We start from the raw sequence: 15,767 nt of genomic DNA, 5'->3' as shown, positions 1-15,767 counted from the left end.
CTGCTGTGACAGGCTGACTTAGAGCTGTTCTGAACATCTCCTTGGTCTACTGACCCAATGACAACGAAGGACACAAAACTTGCAGCTGCATCGTCTTTTAAACTTGCGCCTGCCGAGGGAAAGATTCCTCAAACTTGAGCATTGCTCCACTTGCAGGCGAGGGGAGCAGGAGCTGAAAAGGACAGGAGGACACAAAAGAAGGGCAAAGCTTAACAGAAAGCAGACCTGCTGCAGACAGTGCCACCAGCTGTGCTTGAACAGCAGTGCCTCAGCGCACGCTCACAGTAAGGCACACCTACCTTGCAAGGGCCGCTCAGGAAGGTTGTGACACAGGCACCCATTGCTCGATTGCTCCCCTGAGCCCCAACTCCATTTCTCAGCCACTCACATGCCTCGATGTTCTGCAACAGAAAAGTCACAAGATGGAAATTCAATTCATCGCAGACATCCTCAAACCTCCCTTCTCAGGGCAGTCACACTCATTTCTCTGCATGAGAACTCGGGGAGGGCTTACCGAGTGAGCAGCATTTACTGCCAGTTGGCAGCAGCAACCTATGCCTAACTCTAACCTCCTAACAGTAACCTATGCCTAACTCTAACCTCCTAACAGTAACCTATGCCTAACTCTAACCTCCTAACAGTAACCTATGCCTAACTCTAACCTCCTAACAGTAACCTATGCCTATTGCTAAAACTAAACTGAACACTAAAACTAAGCTAACACTAAAATCAACAACAAAGCCCAGCAGTGGGACCTAACTCCTAAGGGGGAAGATGGAACTGGGGGCCCGCAGAAGCGCAGAGGAGCAACAAGGTGGAGGAGGAGCAGATGGTCAGCAATGCCACCCAGCTAATGCCGGGGGCGGGGGCCGCGCAGAGGGTAAGGGGCCGAGCGCCCGGACCAGCGATGGCGGAGCTGTGAGCGCGCCAACACAGGGCCTGGCACGGTGGTGTGGTGCCAGGCCAGCTGTGCCGCAGGCGGATCCACCTCCATGGGTTCCTCTGGAGGCGGATCCACCTCCATGGGCTCCTCTGGAGGCGGATCCACCTCCATGGGCTCCCCATGGTCGCTCACAGCGCTGGCCCGGGCGCGATGGAACCGGGCTCCCTTCCTCCTCTCCCTCCTCTGCTTGATGGTCATGGTGGGCCCCCTCCTCCTCTTCGGTTCTGGGGCCCCCAGCTCCCTCTTCCCATTTAAAACCACTGTCTCCTCCACTCTCGCTCTCTTCGTGCTGGACATGGCTGCCACCTGCCCAGCACTCTCAGAGACGAGTGCGCCGGGTGGGGCGGCAGTGACCAAGGTGACGGCTGTGACATGGGAAGGTTCCACAATGGCACCTGTGCTGCTGGGAGCGGCGTTGCGCACGGGATGAGGAGGGGGCTGCAGGGCACGGGACGGCGGCGAGAAGGCGCTCCCTGTGCCCAGCGGGCAGCCCTTCTCTGCGGCCAGCAACAGGGCACAGAGGAGCCGGAGCCGAGGAAAGGGCCCGCAGCCTCCTTCGCCCTCTGCACATCACATACAGGCGGTGCAGCACCAGGGCACTGACGTTGCATTTCCTGAACATGCAGCGTTTGGGACGCTGCCTTACTCCTGTGTTTGCATCAAATGCAACACGGAGGGAATCGCGCAGTGATTTCCTATTTCTAATGAAATAAAAGGGGTGAAGCAACAACTGATGTTTTCAGAATTGCTGTCACGGTTATCCTGTAGGCACGGGAATCCAAGCCTCCACCACCTGCTGCTTTAACTGCAGCCACATTTAACTCCCCTATTGTGCCACTCACATTAGGCAGCTCTTGCTTTCCCTCACTCAGAGAACACAAACATTTCTATTTCTTAAAGTTAAGATATTATTTATAATAAGATTTAATTTATTATAAGGTATTATTTCATATCTTTGAGGCAACAGACCAATCATTGGACCAGTTCCACATGGGTATGAAATATCTGTGCCCACATTGCACTCAGGAGGTGCAGTGTATGAACATTTAAAGCCACACAGCAGATATGTCCTGCAACAGTGACTTTCCTTCTGCTTATTTATACCACTTCCTTACTGTTGGACTTCTTTCTAATTTGAGGACAGCAAGTCGTCTCACTGACTTAGCAGTTCACAGCAAGCATCATAACTGCTTAAAATTTAATTCCTTTCTTGATTAAACCACACACACACACGCACACACTTGAAGGTCTACTAGGTCAACCAGTTTAGAAAACCCTCACTTTAACAGCTGTTGGCAATTTCTGTTGTGCAGCAAAAGGCAGATGTGACGTGTATTTTGGTGTGCTTAAAATAAGAGAACAGAAAAGGCAGCAGAAAAATTCATTCAGCTCGTAGCCGGGTGGAAGAGGACCTTGGCTGACCGTAGTTATGCCCGAGTTGGAGGACTTGCTGGCTGCTCTTGTCTTGGTGTGGATGTGCTGAGCGCAGCAGCTGCAGGAGCTGTTGTTGTGCTGCTGCCCCCTCAGGACTCGGTCAGGCTCAGGGCCCAGCACATGCCAGCCCTAACCCAGCACACCACAGCACGTCCCAGCACATTCCAGGACATCCCAGCACAAGACCACCGCATCCCAGCATATCCCAGAACCATCCCAGCACCTGTATCCCATCCATGTATCTATCTAGAAACTCTGCTTCCCCAGTCCTTCAGTGAACAGACAGAAAGACACCCACCCTGTGCTGCCTTCTCCTTCACCATTTTCTTCAGGACATGGCAGAGCCTCTGCGGATGTTCTCCAATTCTCCATGCCTCTTTCTGTCTCTCAGGACCTGAACACAAAGCACGAAAATACATTTCAGACAAACAAAGGATTGAACCAAATGGTCTTTTTGGTGAAGTCAATAAAGACAACAGCCACCCCTGGGACGCCTGTGGGGCTCCAGCACGGCAGGCAGCCAAGGATTTTGGCCCGGCCTTCCCTGCAGGCACTTCTGCACCCAAAGCCTGAGGAGAACTTTCCATCACACGCTGCCATCTACGCAGCTGCGGAGCAGAGTTATGCAAGTTGCAGAGATGCCACGTGGGCAGCTGGCTGGCGCTCAGCATCCCAGCACCATCTAAGCAGCATTCAAGCACATCCCACACAGTCCTAGCACATCCCAGCACCATCCCACAACATCCCAGCATGTCCAAGGTTGATCCCAGCACATCTCATCCCAGCCGCTGCGTCCCACAACATCCCAGCACATCCCAGTACAACCCAGCACAATCCCAGCTGCATCCCACAACATCCCAGCTGGTCCCAGCCCCATCCCAGCACAACCCAGCACGTCCCACACAGTTCCACACCATCCCACCACCTGCCCATCACCTTCCCAGCACATTCACAGCACCAGCGCACAACATCCCAGCCGCATACCAGCACCATCCCAGGACATCCCAGCACCACCCCACCACATCCCAGCATATCCCAGAACCATTCCACACCTTCCAAGCAGCATCTCAGAACATCCCAGCATATCAAAGCAAAGCACATCCCAGCATCATCCCACACCATCCCTGCACAACCCAGCACCATCCCACCACATCCCAGCACAACCCAGCACATTCCAGGACATCCCAGCACAAGACCACCGCATCCCAGCATATCCCAGAACCATCCCACACCTTTGCAGCACTATCCCACCACATCCCAGCACATCCCAGCTCATCCTAGCAGAACCTAGACATCCCATACTATTCCACACGATCCCAGCACCTTCCCAACACCATTCCAGCACCTCCCAGCCGCATCACACATCCTCCACACCACCTCAGCATAAACCAGCACCATCCCAGTTGCATCCCATAACATCCCAGTACATTGCAGCACCATCCCACAACAACCCAGCACGTCCCAGCCCCATCCCAGCACAACCCAGCACGTCCCACACAATTCCATACCATCCCAGCACGTCCCAGCCACATACCAGCACCATCCCAGGACATACCAGCGCAAGCTCACCACATCCCAGCATATCCTACAACCATCCCACACCTTCGCAGCACCATCCCAGCACATCCCAGCATCATCCCAGCACAATTCCAGCAGCATTCCAGCACCATTCCAGCACATCCCAGAACAGCCCACACCATCCAGCACATCCCAGCCACTGCCCGGCCCAAGCCCTCCACTCCCCACCATCATCCCAGCATCATCCCAGCACATCACAACACATCCCAGCCCATCGCAGAACCATCCCACACTTTCCCAGAACATCCCATCACAATCCCATCACAACCCCACACCATCCCAGCCCCAGCCCAGCACATCCCAGCACATCCCAGCAGCATCCCAGCATATCACAGTATGTCCCATGCATATCCAAGCACATTCCAGCCCCAACCCAGAACATCCCAGCACCATATCAACACATCCCAGTACATCTGAGCAACACCCCAGCAAAATCACGTCACAATCCCACACACATCCAAGCACCATCGCAGAACCATCCAAGCACCATCCCAGCACAACCCAGCACATCCCAGCATCATCCCACACCATCCCTGCACAACCAGCACCATCCCAGCACGTTCCAGCACCATTCCAGCACATCCCAGCACATCCCAGAACCATCCCAGCACCTGCATCCCATCCATGTATCTATCTAGAAACTCTGCTTCCCCAGTCCTTCAGTGAACAGACAGAAAGACACCCACCCTGTGCTGCCTTCTCCTTCACCATTTTCTTCAGGACATGGCAGAGCCTCTGCGGATATTCTCCAATTCTCCATGCCTCTTTCTGTCTCTCAGGACCTGAACACAAAGCACAAAAATACATTTCAGACAAACAAAGGATTGAACCAAATGGTCTTTTTGGTGAAGTCAATAAAGACAACAGCCACCCCTGGGACGCCTGTGGGGCTCCAGCACGGGAGGCAGCCAAGGATTTTGGCCCGGCCTTCCCTGCAGGCACTTCTGCACCCAAAGCCTGAGGAGAACTTTCCATCACACGCTGCCATCTACGCAGCTGCGTAGCAGAGTTATGCAAGTTGCAGAGATGCCACGTGGGCAGCTGGCTGACAATCAGCATCCCAGCACCATCTAAGCACCATTCAAGCACATGCCACACAATACACAACATCCCAGCACCATCCCAGCACACACCAGCACCATCCCACAATATCCCAGCATGTCCAAGCGCCGTCCCACATCATCCCAGCACCATTCCACAACACCCCAGCATGTTCAAGGATGATCTCAGAACATCCCAGCACATCTCATCCCAGCCACTGCATCCCAGAACATCCCACCACTTCGCAGCACATTCCAGCACCATTCCACACCATCCCACAACACCCCAGCATGTCCAAGGTTGATCCCAGCACATCTCATCCCAGCCACTGCGTCCCACAACATCCCAGCACATCCCAGTACAACCCAGCACAATCCCAGCTGCATCCCACAACATCCCAGCTGGTCCCAGCCCCATCCCAGCACAACCCAGCACGTCCCAGCACTTCATAGCCCCATGCCAGCACATGTTGGCACCTTCCCAGCACATCCCAGCCCCTTATCAGCACCATCCATGGACATCCCAGCACCATTCCAGGACATCCCAGCATATCCCAGAACCATTCCACACCTTGCCAGCACCATCCCAGAACATCCAAGCACATCCATGCACCATCCCACCACCATCTCAGTACCATCCCATAACACTCCAGCGTGTCCAAGGATGATCCCACACCATCCCAGCACGTCCCAGTACAACCCAGCACCATCCCAGCATCATCCCATACTATCCCAGCACATCCTAGCTGGTCCCATCCCCAGCCCGGCGCATCCCAGCACATCTCAGCACCATCCCAGCACCATCCCAGCACATCCCAGCACCATCCCAGCACCATCCCAGAACATCCCAGCACCATATCAACACATCCCAGAACGTCCCAGTATATCCCAGCACATTCCAGCCCCAACCCAGAACTTCCCAGTACATCCCAGTACATCCCTGTATATCTGAGCAACACCCCAGCAAAATCACATCACAATCCCACACCATCCCAGCACCATCCCAACACATTACCACACCATCCCAGCACACACCAGAAACAGCCCAGCATCATCCCAGCATCATCCCACACCATCCCTGCACAACCAGGACCATCCCAGCACGTTCCAGCACCATCCCAGCACATCCCAGAACCATCCCAGATCCATCCCAGCACCTGCATCCCATCCATGTATCTATCTAGAAACTCTGCTTCCCCAGTCCTTCAGTGAACAGACAGAAAGACACCCACCCTGTGCTGCCTTCTCCTTCACCATTTTCTTCAGGACATGGCAGAGCCTCTGCGGATATTCTCCAATTCTCCATGCCTCTTTCTGTCTCTCAGGACCTGAACACAAAGCACGAAAATACATTTCAGACAAACAAAGGATTGAACCGAATGGTCTTTTTGGTGAAGTCAATAAGGACAACAGCCACCCCTGGGACGCCTGTGGGGCTCCAGCACGGCAGGCAGCCAAGGATTTTGGCCCAGCCTTCCCTGCAGGCACTTCTGCACCCAAAGCCTGAGGAGAACTTTCCATCACACGCTGCCATCTACGCAGCTGCGGAGCAGAGTTATGCAAGTGGCAGAGATGCCACGTGGGCAGCTGGCTGGCGCTCAGCAGCTTTCCCCATACTCTCTCCGGGCCGTGTGAAACAATCCTCAGCGGCAACATGGAAGAACATCTGGGTTTTCTTACTGGAGAGATCTGTGATGTGCAGATACAAAGCCAGCGGGACACTGGGTGCACGCAGCACCGAAGAAACAGGGACTACCCAGGCTACTCGTGGAGTAGAAATCACCGGGCAGTGAAAAGCTGAACCCTGCCTGAACGACCGAAGTCACATAGGAGCAGAGAGCGTGAGATGAAGGCTGGTGACTCACCTCTGGCATCCAGCCCAGGCTCAGAAACAGGACCCAAATCCCCCAGACCCACCCCTGCAGCCCCGTGTACCCAATCCCCTGCCACAGCCCACTCCAGCCCCGTGCGCCTCCCTGCACCCCAACAGCCTTCTGCAGCCCCCTGCCCCCCCGCAGCTCTCCCCAGCTCCCCACAGCTTCCTCACCCCCTCTATTTCCCCGTCAGCCCCCTGTATCTCTCCCAGAGCTCCCAGGAGCCCCATACCGATCCCACATCCACAGCCCGTCCCATATACATCCCACTTCCCCGCACCCCATCCTGTCTCCATCCACATCCCCACATCCCAGCCCCGCTCCCAGCCCCTCACCCCACACGGAAGTGGCTGATGGCCGCGCACGCTTCCTTCCCTGTCCCGGCGCCGCTCTCCGTCCCTCCCGGCTCCGGCGCCGCTGTCCTCAGCACCGCTCCCGCCGTGCCGCGGTTCCGTCTCGGTGCTGCCCGGACAGCTCCGGCGCGCAGCGGCTCTGGGACCGGCACCGTCTGAGGGGAGAGCCGGCTGCCAGCGGCCGTTCCCGCGCGCTGCGCCTCAGCCAATCGGAGCTGGCGGCGCTGCCGCTGACCAATGAGAGGCACGAACGGGCCGGAACCGGCCCTGACCAATGAGAGTCCGGGGGCGGGACGGAGCTGCCGCTGACCAATGAGAGGCACGAACGGGCCGGAACTGGCCCTGACCAATGAGAGTCCGGGGGCGGGACGGAGCTGCCGCTGACCAATGAGAGGCACGAACGGGCCGGAACTGCCCCTGACCAATGAGAGTCCCTGCGATGGTGGAGGGGCTCGGGGTGTTTTTCTGGCAGAAAACCCTCGATTTAAGGGGAAAAGCAGGGATTTCTGGGAGAAAATCCCAGATTTCAAGGGAACAGCTGGGATTGCTGGCAGAAAACCCTTTAATCCCTGTTTTTCCAGCAAAATCTCGGGTTTTCTCCCAGAAATCCCTGTTTTTACCCATTAACTCTGGCTTTTTCTCCCAGAAATCCCTGTTTTTCCCCTTAAGTCTGGGATTTTCTCCCACAAATCGCTGCTTTTCTCCTTAAATGTGGCTTTTTCTCCCCAAAATCCCTGTTTTTCCCCTTCAATCTGGAGTTTTCTGCCAGAAATCCCTGTTTCTCCCATTAAATGTGGCTTTTTCTCCCAGAAATCCCTGTTTTTCCACTTAAATCTGGGGTTTTCACCAATACATCCCTGTTTTAATCCTTAAATCAGGGGTTTTCTCCAGAAATCCCGGTTTTTATCCTAAAAAGTGGATTTGTCTCCCAGAAATCCTTGTTCTTCCCCTTAAATCTGGGATTTTCTCCCATAAATCCCTGGTTTAGCCCTTAAATGTGGCTTTTTCTCCCAGAACAATACCTCATTATGGACTCACAATACCCCATTGTGACGTCACAATTCCGGGTCGTCACAAATAGGGGTTGACCTGATGCTCGTGTACTCCAATAGAGCTCTATGGGTTGACCTGATGGCCGTGCGCTCCCTAAGCGTTTTAGGGGTTGACCTGATGGCTGTACGCTCCCTTAGAGCTTTACGGGTTGACCTGATGGCCGTTAGTACCCTTCGAGTTTTAGGGGTTGACCTGATGGCTGTACGCTCCCAACGTGCTCTAAGGGTTGACCTGATGGCCGTGCGCTCCTATAGTGCTCTGCTCTAAGGGTTGACCTGATTGCAGTTCGCTCTAATAGAGTATTACGGGTTGACCTGATGGCCGTGCGCTCCCATAGTTTCCACTTCTCCTCCAGACAGGCACCTGGAATTTGAGCATCAGCAGTCAAACTCCCAGTGCATTACATGATGTTATGTGTGGAATGCTGATAACCCAAAGCATAAAACCATGACATTCCCCCCCTTATTCTACATCACTTCATCATGCTTAATACATACAAACAAAATAGGAGTCGTCCCTGGACTCGTTAAGGAAAAGGGTGACAGAAAACAAAGGGGAAACCACCGGGTACCAATGTGACAGCTTTGTACAGGGGGGAGGGGTGGGGAAGTTTGGTGGGAAAGAAAACACTGGTGAATTCTGTTTCTCTCCACCTCAGTAAGGCTTTCCTCTCTCTCTCTCACGACAGCCTCATAGGCAAGTTGATGACATAGCAGCTAAAAAAGAGGGCTACGAGGTGGGCACAAAACTACCCCAAGGGCCAGACAGAGAGGGCTGCGAGAACTGGCAAAAAGCTCAGCTGGAAGCCAGTTGAGAGAAAGGTGCCTTGGCCTCTACCCAGCACCAATAACGTTCCACCACTCCACCAGGGACCTGGCAGCACAGTCTGCAGATGATGCAGAGGTACGAGGAGCAGTTTAAACAGCAGATCATCGTGCAGTAATTCAAACGCAGAAACTCCAAGGAGCAACAGGAAAACACTTGGCAAAGCAGTCGCCCCTCATGGCTCAGCAAAGCGCCCTTGTAGCACCCTGGCACAACACGCGGCGCTGCCATAACGCGCTTGAAACCACTGGAGCTGAAGCAGTGCAGCACAGCTCAGTGTCCTCCAACCTCGAGGCTCAGCTCTGCTCCGAGGCACATTCCCCTGCCGCCCACCCGCTGCCCTCTCCTCCTCCCCGCTCCCAGCGCTGCTCTTCATGCCATCCGACCCACACCTCAACTCCTCGTGCCTCAACGCCAGGCTGATGTGCAGGCCACGGCTGCCTGTGTGCAGCTGGGCTTCCCGGGGCAAACAGCAACCCTCAGCACAGCCCAAGGCTGAGAAAGCCAACAGGCAGAGAGGCAAGCTCAAGGGGCTGAGTGCAGGGATGCCTTTCTTCCTCCCGGGCCGCTTCCCCTCCTTCGTGCTTTTGCTAGCGGTCCTTGGAGAGCAAAGGGATGCTCACATCCTGTGGCCAGCAGTTACAGGTGGGCTGAAAGGCCACCCGTTGGGAAGACCAACAAGGAAACGGGGGAAAACCAGCAGAATTTCAGGGGAGAGCCGACCAGTTCATGGCCCTGCGATTGCCAGCCCAAGCAAGGGACCTTTTGACCAGCTACGGAAAGAGGCAGAACCGTGTTTAAAAAGTTGGTTTCGCTTTTATTCAATGCAAAAGGCTCTGGGTTGTATTTCTATCAACACAGCCCAAAATGAAACCCCAGCATCCAGAGTTTCTGCTTAGCAAATGAATGACTCATTAGTCATTCAGCCTCCAGGCAGACACGAGGAGAAGCCTGACCCTGTGGCTACGTCAGCTCCTCTCCCTCCAGGCCCGGCTAGCCGTACTTCAATCTCATACTAGACCGGCCCTGGCCCTGAAGAGACGCAGCCTGAAGGAACACAGCCTCTCCATCTCTTGCCATAGATGAAGACCTGCTTCTGGCAAGCCCTCTTTGCTTGGAATGCAGCACAAGCCCTTCCCTTCCAGGTGCCTCAGTTCCACTGCACTGTCTGTGACAAGGGAAAGCACGGCCATGCCACAAAACCAGACGCTGACTCAGTCCGCTGCCTTTGGTGCCACCTCCGAGGAAGCATTCCAGCTGCTTTGAGTGTCCTGGGGGCCTTCTCGCTCAAGCCCTTCTCGGTTCTTTTTGCTCTCCTTCTGGGCTTCCTTCCTCAGCAGAGCAGCACTTGCCTTGGCTTTCTTCACTGTCTCGCCAGACCGAGTCCCAAGACTGTGCCAGTCCTACAAGAATCAAGGCAGAAACTGTCAGGGAACCTTCACAGGTAACAAGTGGCTGACAGCTCGCTTGGGGAGCTCAAGTTACCGCCCGGGCAGCTTTGGCTGCCAGCACTGGAAACCGCCTTCCTGCCATCAGGGCACGCCAGAAACTCCACCTCTATCTCCTGCCCAAAAGTCCTATACGAACTTGAACCCAAAGCCATCTCCTGCAAGGCAGCGCCTGCACAGGGCTTGGACACTGCCTGGCAGCACACACAGCACAGCAGCAGCAGCAGCAGATGAGCAGCACCCCAAGGCTCCTGGCGTGCATCAGGAACACGCGCACACGGAAGGAAGGGCAGGACAAACGACGGCACGCTCAGCAGTGCCGGGCACAGCACCGTAGGCCACAGCTACAGATTGTTCCCTCCCTGCCCATTGCCCGCGCCTTGCTATCAGCCTCAGAGAGCACGACTTACTGGCTTATGGCACCTGGAAACGGGCACGATTACGGCCAGCGCACAGAGCAGCTGCAAAGCAGCTCCACAGAAGAGATGGTGGCGCAGCACGTTCTCTGCCAGCGTGGGCTCAGGGATCTCAGCTGGCAGAAATGCCCACACAGCAGGCAGCCCGCTGCTCTCCTGCTCTCAAAGAGGCTGCTTTCTACAAGAGGAGAGAAGGAGTCGTTATTCTCTCATGCACACTGCTGTGACAGGCTGACTTAGAGCTGTTCTGAACATCTCCTTGGTCTACTGACCCAATGACAACGAATGACACAAAACTTGCAGCTGCGTTGTCTTTTAAACTTGCGCCTGCCGAGGGAAAGATTCCTCAAACTTGAGCATTGCTCCACTTGCAAGCGAGGGGAGCAGGAGCTGAAAAGGACAGGAGGACACAAAAGAAGGGCAAAGCTTAACAGAAAGCAGACCTGCTGCAGACAGTGCCACCAGCTGTGTTTGAACAGCAGTGCCTCAGCGCACGCTCACAGTAAGGCACACCTACCTTGCAAGGGCCGCTCAGGAAGGTTGTGACACAGGCACCCATTGCTCGATTGCTCCCCTGAGCCCCAACTCCATTTCTCAGCCACTCACATGCCTCGATGTTCTGCAACAGAAAAGTCACAAGATGGAAATTCAATTCATCGCAGACATCCTCAAACCTCCCTTCTCAGGGCAGTCACACTCATTTCTCTGCATGAGAACTCGGGGAGGGCTTACCGAGTGAGCAGCATTTACTGCCAGTTGGCAGCAGCAACCTATGCCTAACTCTAACCTCCTAACAGTAACCTATGCCTAACTCTAACCTCCTAACAGTAACCTATGCCTAACTCTAACCTCCTAACAGTAACCTATGCCTAACTCTAAACTCCTAACAGTAACCTATGCCTATTGCTAAAACTAAACTGAGCACTAAAACTAAGCTAACACTAAAATCAACAACAAAGCCCAGCAGTGGGACCTAACTCCTAAGGGGGAAGATGGAACTGGGGGCCCGCAGAAGCGCAGAGGAGCAACAAGGTGGAGGAGGAGCAGATGGTCAGCAATGCCACCCAGCTAATGCCGGGGGCGGGGGCCGCGCAGAGGGTAAGGGGCCGAGCGCCCGGACCAGCGATGGCGGAGCTGTGACCGCGCCAACACAGGGCCTGGCACGGTGGTGTGGTGCCAGGCCAGCTGTGCCGCAGGCGGATCCACCTCCATGGGTTCCTCTGGAGGCGGATCCACCTCCATGGGCTCCCCATGGTCGCTCACAGCGCTGGCCCGGGCGCGATGGAACCGGGCTCCCTTCCTCCTCTCCCTCCTCTGCTTGATGGTCATGGTGGGCCCCCTCCTCCTCTTCGGTTCTGGGGCCCCCAGCTCCCTCTTCCCATTTAAAACCACTGTCTCCTCCACTCTCGCTCTCTTCGTGCTGGACATGGCTGCCACCTGCCCAGCACTCTCAGAGACGAGTGCGCCGGGTGGGGCGGCAGTGACCAAGGTGACGGCTGTGACATGGGAAGGTTCCACAATGGCACCTGTGCTGCTGGGAGCGGCGTTGCGCACGGGATGAGGAGGGGGCTGCAGGGCACGGGACGGCGGCGAGAAGGCGCTCCCTGTGCCCAGCGGGCAGCCCTTCTCTGCGGCCAGCAACAGGGCACAGAGGAGCCGGAGCCGAGGAAAGGGCCCGCAGCCTCCTTCGCCCTCTGCACATCACATACAGGCGGTGCAGCACCAGGGCACTGACCTTGCATTTCCTGAACATGCAGCGTTTGGGACGCTGCCTTACTCCTGTGTTTGCATCAAATGCAACCTAGTGCCAACTCCCCTGCTTACAGCAGCTTCTGCTAGACCAGATTGCTCAAAGCCCTATCCAGTCTGACCTTGAATGCTTCCAGGGAGGAAGCATCCACAACCTTGAGGAAGACTGTTAAGCAAAACAGACCTGGCTGGCCTGAAAGGGTCAAACAGGGAACACGCGGCCCCTCCTGAAAGGGAAGGACTGCCATGTGAAACTGGCAAGCATAAGCTACAGCTTCTTCGTTCCGTGACCAAGAGCAGAACGTGTTCTGTGGAGAGAACACCTTTTGATCACTGTACTGACCAAAATCCACAAAGAGCTAATTAAGTAATGATGTATTGCTGTCAGCTGCATGAATGTTATCTGATTTAAGTATTGTATACTCCTGTAGCTAAAAGATATAAAAACCCTGTAACAACAATAAACTTTGCTTCTTGCGCCACCAGAGCCTTAAGCCCGTCTGTCCCAGGCGTCTTGAGCTGGTCTCCGTCATCTGGTGCCGAAACCCGGGATACTCGGACTCCAATGACAAAGGCGTCGCTTCCTCCCACGAGCCGCGGTTGGTGAGTTGAAATAGGGAGGTAAGGACTGGGGAATTGGACAGATTGTTAAATAAAATGGGACAAGCTGCAAGTACTGAACGAGGCATTTTTTCTGCAATGCTGAAATCATTATTAGTTGCCCGAGGAGTAAAAGTGACTCGGGGTCAGATTAGTCGTTTTTTAGATTTTATAGAGGAAGTATGCCCCTGGTTTCCCAGGGATGGAACTATTAATATTGAAACTTGGAACAAAGTAGGTGAAAGACTCCAGGGCTATTATGCTGTGCATGGTCCTGAGAAGATACCTATTGATACCTTTACACTTTGGACTCTAATAAAAGAATGTCTCAGAGGAGACACAGGAGATGAGAAGTGGCAGCGGACCACTCGCTCAACAGAAAAGTTATATCCTGCCTTGCCACGATCAAAATCTCTCGATCACATCCCTTCGTCTATGCCATCGGCACCCCCACCCTCCCCTCCCCAATATGAGCAACCTTTGATTTGTAAATTAGCAAACGACTTGCCGCCTTGTAAACCTCCTGGCACTAACATGACAAAGGATATTTTACCCCCTGATGATTGGGGAGAGTTAGAAAAAGAGGCTGCTGAATATCACCATAAGGACTCAGTGGCTGCATTCCCAGCGTTACAGGCTGCTGATGCTGCTGTGCAGACACAACAGACAGTCGATCAGGCTCGATCACATCCCCTTGCTGTGCCTGCCTTTCGGGCAGGGCGAATGCCTCCACCACTGGGTGTGGACGCTCTGCTTATGCAACAATCCCCTGTGCAATTAGCATTAAAAGAAGCTAGGAAAGCTGGGGAGACAATTAATGATTTTTCTGGGCACGTTTATCCCATGATACAGAGCCAACAAACAAATGGAAACATAGTAAATGATTATGAGCCTATTCCTTTTAAACAACTGAAAGAGCTTAAAGCTGCTAATATTCTTCCCCCTTCTGACTGGAAAAGCTTGGTGAAGGCTGTGTTAAGTGGAGGTGAATATTTGCTTTGGACTTCGGAATATGCGGAACGGTTCTTCTTGTGCCCCTTTATTACCAGTTCCTCATTTTGGAGTGAACCCCAGAGGATTAATGCCTAATGATTTATGGCAGATGGATATCACACACGTACCTTCTTTTGGAAAATCTTCTTATGTCCATATAACAATTGACACTTTCTCTCACTTTGCAGTAGCCTCAGCCTTGTCTGGTGAAAAACTCTCTCATGTATGCAACCATCTTTTGCATTGTTTTAGCGTTATGGGAACAATGAAATCATTAAAAACCGATCACGGGCCAGCTTATGTAAGTAGCGGTTTTGCAACCTTTTGTCGACATTTTAAAATTCACCATAAAACTGGAATTCCATATAATCCAGAAGGCCAAGGCATAGTAGAAAAATTTAATCATTTTCTGAAAACTCAACTAAAGAAAATAAAAGGGGGGACATGAGGAATTAAAGATACTCCGTCCTCTATATTATCACATGCATTATTTGTTTTAAATTTTTTGACACTGGATGATGATGGAAAATTGGCTGCGAATAGATATTGGAGTAATAAAACAAGAGATAAACCAATGGCATATTGGAGAAATCCAATGGACGGTAAAATTTATGGTACTGATCCTGTACTAATTTGGGGCAGAGGATATGCTTGTGTCTTCCCTACAGATGAGCCTTCGCCACGGTGGATCCCTGAACGACTCATTTGACATGCCGAAAAACAAAGATGGGAAAACTGCGGAGGAAGATGCAGAGACTGACTCTAACCCAAACGTGAGAAAGAAAGATGCAAGTGAGAATACGACTCGTGGCCCTAATCCTTAGTACCTTGTGGATCCTACATCATGGCTGTGATGCAGAAACGTATTGGGCATTTGTACCCAATCCTCCTATCATTCATCCAGTAGCATGGGATGAACCAGTGGACATTCCAGTTTACAACAATCAAACAATGTTTATGGGGCAATATTCAGATGGACACATAATAGAGTTCTCTGCGCGTTTTAATTATTCTGGAAAGGTTGATGGTATGCCTATATGTTTTCAGATGAATCAAACACAATCCCTGTGTGAGAAAGTGGTAGTGCAGCAAGATTGGGATACCAATGTTTCAACAGGAATTCATTGGGCTCTGAATTTTCTCTATATAGATTTAGCTAATGGGACAAGAGGTTCGGGAACGCCTCCCTTAAATTTTCCTTTATGTCAAAGCACGATCACTCCAAAAACAGAATTTGCACCTTTATGGAGAGCATGTCGAGCTAACGAAACGGTGTGCATTGATTCCACTATGTGTGATTGGAATATGATAGGAAATCAAGGGCGACCAATTAATTTGGTCTCAGGAATTTGGACAAAAAAACAATCATACGTTCTATTCTAATTTATGGAAAGCAGTCGCAGCCATGGAAAAAATCAAAGCAAAACGATTAAACTTGACATGGATTCAGATAAACAATAA

General features: G+C 53.0%; 1 long non-coding RNA gene across 1 annotated transcript; it reads left to right on the top strand.

The window, feature by feature from the left end:
- Positions 1 to 12,873: 12,873 nt before the first annotated feature.
- LOC128072938 (uncharacterized) lies at positions 12,874 to 14,973 on the top strand. Its single transcript, XR_008202527.1, has 2 exons — positions 12,874 to 13,316; positions 14,495 to 14,973. It is a non-coding gene; the product is annotated as an uncharacterized LOC128072938 (long non-coding RNA).
- The last annotated feature ends 794 nt before the right edge of the window (positions 14,974 to 15,767 follow it).

The sequence above is a fragment of the Tympanuchus pallidicinctus genome, unplaced genomic scaffold (assembly GCF_026119805.1).
Source record: "Tympanuchus pallidicinctus isolate F22 unplaced genomic scaffold, pur_lepc_1.0 scaffold75, whole genome shotgun sequence".
NCBI lineage: Eukaryota > Metazoa > Chordata > Aves > Galliformes > Phasianidae > Tympanuchus > Tympanuchus pallidicinctus.
The sequence above is the reverse complement of the archived record's forward strand: the minus strand, read 5'-3'. Positions and strand labels throughout refer to the sequence as shown.